General features: G+C 43.5%; 1 pseudogene; it reads left to right on the top strand.

Moving 5' to 3' along the window:
* Positions 1-364: 364 nt before the first annotated feature.
* Positions 365-468, top strand: LOC145408581 (5S ribosomal RNA; annotated as a pseudogene).
* Positions 469-7256: the final 6788 nt, after the last annotated feature.

Raw genomic sequence — 7256 nt, 5'->3', positions numbered from 1 at the left:
GTTAGTTAATCCGTCAGGTTAGGTTAGATTAGGTTTGGTCAGAGCAAAAAAAAAAAAATGGAGGAATGATCATCCTGGAAAAATCAAACTTAACATGAATATCAAACACGGTATAAGGAACGGAGATCTGCGTCCTGACACAGTGTTATTCTAATTTGGACTGACTTAGCTTAGCCTCGGGTCCATACACTCCGAAGGGGTAAGACGGGGTTTGGCAATTGCCGTTTTTTAGAAAAAATTTCAGAAAGTTATTCTTGGGCTAATTTGAGTGATAAATGGTTTATCAACATGGGTCCAGCTCTCAGCCGCTATGCAGCCATTTTACTGATGACTCTTTGGATGCATTATAAGGGAGTCAAGTTTCGCTATACCACGTTGAGTACACCGCTTCCCGTCCGATCAGCGAAGTTTAGCAACGTTGGGTCTGGTTAGTACTTGGATGGGTGACCGCCTGGGAACACCAGATGCTGTTGGCATCCCTACGTGTCAAGTGGGGTTGGTGAAGGATTAGTGCCCCTCCCTGTGAAACTATTAACTCTAAGCCCTTGGCCACCCCGTCTGGGATACATGGCGTCTGGCAATGAATGAATGAAGTTTCGCCCACAAACTCATCAGTAACTGTAGTTCAGAAGCAGTTGAGAACTGGACCCTTGTTGGTCACACTTAACCGAAGAATAATCTGAAGTTTCTTACACATTTACTGGGACACCCTGCACGTGTAAAGCAAGCGCAGTTTTAGTGTACATTCAGGGGAAGAGAGAGAGAGGAAGGGAGGGACGAATGAATAAGGATCGAAGGAAAGACAAAGGGGAGTTGACAATGAGGGCAATCAAGTGGAGGGAACCTCCGACCACTATGGCATCCTGTCACACACCATCCTACTTCCTGGAAAATGTGGCTCTTGGAGCAAGCTGGCTGGCCTTCCATGTAAAGGGACCTCACCTACACAGACTGGAACAGCTTTCTGCTGGGCAATGCAAATCAAAAACCCGTTGCCCTCACAACCCGTCTCACCAAGATGGGGGAGCTCCATGTGCCAGCACGTGAGTTTTCTTCTGGGCATGACGACCAACCCAGGTTTGGATACAGTTGCTGTCTCGCCACGGATCATAAACACAGGTGTTGTGTTGGGTGAGGTACAAAAGAAACGATACTAGACACACTGAAATCCGCTTCTGCAGTGATTGTCAGAGAATGAGTACCTGGAGTATGTGGCAAAATGATATCCAGCGTAAACTCTCAAGCCCAGAAGTGAGAAGCAAGATGCGTGGAAACTTGTGAAAGACAAACAGGGGCTCACAAGGCAAGAAAACATCCCACCTTTGAACAGATCATATGGGACGGTGGCTTCTTGTAACTTACAAAAATAGATAAATAAATAAATAAACTTCTGGGAAGGATGTTTAGGAGTAAGATGACTAACCCTGACCCCAACAGGCCACCCACTGACCTCCCACTTATGTTCCATGGACAACTGAATGACTTTCCATTGCAAAGGGACAAGGTGATGAGTTACCTTCACGAGACTAACACTAAGAAAGCAATAGGACCAGATGATGTCAGCCCTCATATCCTGCACAGGTGTGGTGCTGAACTCGCAGATCCCATTACATCCCTCCTCAAGACCTGTGTAGAGGAGAGAATCTGGTTTTTTCTCTAGAAAGAAGTAAGAGTAGTCCCAATCCACAAGAAAATCTCCAAGTCCAACCCTAGTAACAAATGACCAATTTTCTTACGCTCAGTTCTCAGCAAGATCTTTGAAAAGTGATTGCTGATGAAATCAACCAGCAACCTGCTGTCAAGCAGTTTGGTTTCAGACCCTCTCACTGTAACAATTGATCTCCTTCTCCTCCTCAACAAGGACTGGCGGGATGCCCTTAGACGTTGGCCTTCTTACGCTGATGAACGCCCTTGCAACTGCAGGGGCCTTCGACAGGGTGTAGCATCAAGGTCTGTCAATGCTCCGTGCCAGAGGCATCTGGGGTGATCTCCTGCAGCTCATCGAAGGCTACTTAACTAGGAGGACCCTCAGGGTAATGATCTCTTGTCAAACCTCACAACAATACCAAATCAGTGCCTCTGTGCCGCGGACCTGTTCTTGGACCAGTTCTTGGGAACATCTTCATCGATGACCTACTCCAACAACACCCACTTTTGTCAGCATATGTGACGACTGCACGCTCACCTACTTGTAAAATCGCGATAACTCCCTGTAAATGGCTGGGTACATGAAGCACACCATTGAAACCATCAGAGAATGGGGAACCAGCTGTCAAGTGAACACTGGCTCAGGTCAGACAAAGGTGATAATTATCATCTGTCCTCCCACCACTGAAGGTGCTATAAGGGACGACATAGAAATTAAGGATGAGGATATACCTCTGCAGAACCATACATCATTCCAGGGTGCTGACGTCGACAATGGGCTGAGATACAACAGGGACATTAGCAAAATCTATAAGGCAGCCTCACACAGAATGTCAGCCCTTCCCCGCTATCCTAGAGACCTTGACCAGGGAAGACTTATATCCCTGTACAGGGCACAAGTCCACCATCACCTTGAGTATATAGCACTGGTTTGGATGTCCAGTGCCGCCAGACATCTTGCCAAACAGGACAAAATTCAAAGAAGAGCCCTTCGATTGGTCCAAGATTTCCCTCCGCCCCTACTGCTGGATTCACTGGAACACCATCGTGATGCTGGAGCCGTGACGGCCCTTCACAAGCCTAGCCTCAGCCAGTGCCTCATCTGGCCAACCATCGTCTACCAGTTCATGCCGCACAAAGGAGCACAAGGACGGTGCTCTCTAGCCACGTGCTGGTGGAGGTGTCAAGATCGAGGTGGAGCCAGCATCTCCCAACCTTCACAGCCAGAACACCAAGGTTATGGATCTTGTTCACAGCCACCGCAGATGTCTCCCAGATGACCACTCAACAGGTGAAGGCGGCTGTGCACAGGTGGAGAGCGACACACAACACTCGTCTATCTCATTTGTATAAAATATAGAAATGGGTTAAGTTTTTGAAGACGCTGTTTCTAACCAAATATCTTTATCCTGCAAAATCAGGTGACTGTGTAATAACCTACTTACTCAGCTACACCCACAGCAATCTGTGTACTAAAGTTTAACTCAAAAAAGTCTGAGAGAGAGAGAGAGAGAGAGAGAGAGAGAGAGATGGGATGAGGGAAGTAGGTGGTTCTTTTAACTCTCTCTCTCTCTCTCTCTCTCTCTCTCTCTCTCTCTCTCTCTCTCACTGTGATCACGTCCAGGTTAATTAAAGATGTTCAGCTAAAACTTGTCTTAAATTAAGTTAGTCTAAGTTCCCTGCATATATTTTCCCTCCTTCCCTTTGCTGGGATGGAAGGGGGAGAGGGAGGAGAGTGGAAGGAAGGGAGAGAAGGAGGGGAGGAAGGAAGGGAGATTAATTAACTAAAGGGAGGAAAGGGGGAAGAGGGAGGGGAGAGAGGGGGAAAATATGGAAAATTATAAAGAAGAAAGGAGGAAGGAAGAGAATTTAATATGGAAAGGGAAAAATAGAGAAGAAAGATGTGGGTGAAGTAGGTGGAAGAGAGAGGAAGGAAGCTGGGGAGGAGAGAAGAGAATTAAAGAAGGAAGGGAAAATGAAAGGAAGGCAGTGGATAGAAAGAGCTAGGAGGAAGATGAGAGGGTGAGAAAAGGGTGAGAGATAAGAAGGAAAATATAGGAAGGAAGGTGAAGGAAAGAAGCGAAAAGGGAAAAATTAGAATATGGAAAGGAGGAAGAAAGACGGTAAAGGAAAGAAGAGAGGAGAGAAAGAAGACAGAGGAATGTAAAAGAGACAGAAAAATGTGAAGAGAAAGAGAGAGAAAGAGCGGGGGAGAGGGAGGGAGAGAAGTGAAAGCATATACATTAGAAGAGGGAGGAAGAAGAGGGGATGAGAGAAAGGAGTGAGAGAGAAAGGAAAAGACGATGGAAGAAGAAGAAGAGGAAGTGGAGGAAGGGAGAGAGAAGTGAATGAAGATAAATGAGGGGGAAGCATAATACGATATATGAGGAAGGGGAGGGGAAAGGAAGTTTGGGAAAATTAAAAAGCGAACCCTCAATATAGGGAACTCATTAGGAGAACAGTGTGACGTTAAATCCGAAAATCCGTTAAATCCGACGTTGGACATGTGAACAATAGCAGTTGAGGAGAAAGAATAGGGAGGACTGGGGGGATTATTTTACAAGTTGTCCATAAATCCAACCGCCGCCATCACGTTCAGATTTTCCCAGGAGATACGAAATTTAAACAACCAACTGCTTGTAATTTTTGAATAAGGTCATGTTAGGTGATGTTAATATAGTTTAGGTTACATAGGTTACATTAGGTTAGCTTGGGTTGGGTTAAGGTAGGTTAGGTTAGGTTAGGTTAGGTTAGGTTTAGTTATTTGGGGTTAGGTTAGGAGAGTTTAGTTAGGCTTTGTTAAGGGTACGGCACTTTCGAGCACTTCTCTGGGCTGGTACGATCGTCAGGGAAGATAAAGCCACATTATCAAATACTCCTATACTTACTTCTAGGGGAAAAAATCGGTTATATAATCATATAAACCACATCAAAGAATATTAAATAAATATGGATGTCAGGCCATTAACCATTATGTGAATCCATCCATCTATCCATCATCCAATCCTACGTTGCCCCATGAGGAGCGTAGGAGTCCGGGGTTAGGCAAGTTGGTCCTGATATTTAAGATGAGAGTGACCAGCCTCACTCGTCCCTGAGTGACATTACGTGAGCAAGAACCCCAGCCATCCCTTGGATATAAACCTTCACCGGCTCAATCCGATTGGAGTGCCGAAATTACCCACTAAACCACCAGGCGCCATAATTTGGTTACATGCCTACCGCCCCGCGTAGTAAATGGTTTTCTGGCGTACAGGAAACCATTTGGCTTGTATCTCAGTGTAGAGTCACCCATAGCCAGATGGAAAAAGAAAGAATGAAGGAAAGACAAAAGAGGGAGTGTAAAGTCACCCGTAGGCAAAAGGACGAGGAAAGAATGAAGTAAAGAAAGACAGAAAAGGAAGGAAGGAAAGGAGGGAGGAGAGGAAAGGGCAGACACCAGAGAGGGGCACTACACTGAGTGAGTGGATGGTGAGACTTTTACAAATTTACTAGACAGAAGGAAACTGAGTGAAACAGAAAAACAGGGTAAAAAATAGACTGACAAAGAAGAAGAATAACAAGTTTAAGGATGAATGAAAAGGGAAGGAGAGGGTTGGTGTAAAAAATTAAAATTACTAAACTTAATTGCTGCTTGTATGGCACAGGAGGTTTTGACCTCACGAAGATGATGATGATGATGATGATGATCATCATCATCATCATGATCATGATCATGATGATGATGATTATTATTATTATTATTACAGTGTTATTATTATTATTATTATTATTATTATTATTATTATTATTATTATTTTTATTATTTTTAGTAGTTGTAGTAGAAGTACAGCATTATTATTATTATTATTATTATTATTATTATTATTATTTTAGTCACTGAATAGTATTACGAGTATAGTTAACAAGGGATTTCGTAGCACTTCTTGCTGTGCGATGCTGTTTGCATATTACATTTCCTAAACGAGACATTTTTGTGGTGTTTTATCTTCTCTCTCTCTCTCTCTCTCTCTCTCTCTCTCTCTCAGGTGTAAGTGTTGGTGTTCCTCTCCTCCTTCTTACCAGTGCCCTTTGTCACCGTTTCATGTCAAGTTTATTAACCGATTGGCCTGAAAATTATCATGCATGTACTTGGGCCAAGTATCTGTACACACCTGTCTCACATCTTTTTTTTAAATTAAGACCACTAAATTTTTTCAAGAGCCCTATAACTCTACAAGGGGGGAGCAAGTAACCACCAAATAATGGGCGCAAAATTACCACACAGAATAGCTACAGTCCAGGCAGGTGTTTTTCTTTTCTGCTTCGAACACAGTTAAGGTTCGTAGTGAGTTTTTTTCGAACAGGTCCTCGTGTCTGTTCGTTCTGTGAGTCGTTCGTTTCATAGGAGTTACGAATACAAGAAATTGCATATACGAGTGTTTATGTGTAAAAGCTAAACGCCGGGAAACATCAGCTCACTTTCTCGCAAATGTTGTTTCTCTAATTACACCTTAGTCTTGTCCTTTAAGCTCTTTGTACCGTGTTAATACCTACACAGTTGCACCAGTACTATGTGTAAGGATAGTAAGGTGTAACGTGAGAAATAAAATAGAGGTGCGACCATCTGTGAGCCAGGCAGTGTAGGGCCAGTGTGTTGTGCAGCCCTGCCTCTGTGACAGCTGGGTGGCGGACACGGGAAAAATATCAATCCACCAGGTATTGCAGTGTGTTGGGGTGTAGTGTAGTGTAGTGTAGTGTAGTGTAGTGTGTTGTGTGTAGTGTAGTGTAGTGTAATAGTGTTCGAGTATTAATGTCATTTATCACTATAGTGTGGTGTAGAATAGTGTGTGTTTGGGTTTTGGTGTCACAAAGTTCACTGTAGTGTAGTGGAGTGTAGCGTAGTGTGCAGTATAATGTAGTGCAGTGCGGAGTGTAGTGTGTACTGTAGTGAAGTGCGTAGTGTAGGGGGGTGTAGTGTAATGTAGTGCAGTGTGTTGTTTAGTGAAGTGCAGTGTAGTGCAGTGTTGTATAGCCTAGTGTGTACTGTAGTGTGATGTGTAGTTTGGTATAGTATGAAATGTGTGTAGTGTACAGTGTAGTGTAGTGTGTATTAAGTTGTAGTGTAGTGTCGTGCGAAGTGTAGCGTAGTGTAGTGTAGTGAAAGATGTAGTGTGTTGTGTAGGCTAGTGTAGTGATGTATAGTGTAGAGTGTTGAGAAGTGTAAAACTGTGTAGTTTAGTGTGATGTGGTGTTCTGTATAATGTAGCGTATGGTGTAGTATAGTGTGTTATGTATTGTGAAGTGTAGCGTGCAGTGTAGCCTGAAGTGTAGTTATTGTAGTGCTGTGTAACGTAGTGTAGTGTGTAGTTTGTACTGTAGTGTGTAATTTGGTGTATAGCGTAGTGTGTATTGTAGTATAGTGTGTGGAGTGGTATGGTGTGTAATGGAGTGTGTATTGTGTTGTGTAATGTAATGTAGTGTGTAGTGTATTGTAGTGTAACGTAGTGTATGGTGTAGTGCAGTGTAGTGTGTTGTACATTGTAATTTAGTGGTGTTTAGTGTCAAGTGTAATGTAGTGTAGTGCAGTATAGGATACAGTGTAGTGTGTGCGTAGTGTAAAGTGTAGT

The sequence above is a fragment of the Coenobita brevimanus genome, chromosome 77, assembly GCF_032717465.1.
Source record: "Coenobita brevimanus isolate Jiangsu-jjx chromosome 77, ASM3271746v2, whole genome shotgun sequence".
Lineage (NCBI taxonomy): Eukaryota > Metazoa > Arthropoda > Malacostraca > Decapoda > Coenobitidae > Coenobita > Coenobita brevimanus.
The sequence above is the reverse complement of the archived record's forward strand: the minus strand, read 5'-3'. Positions and strand labels throughout refer to the sequence as shown.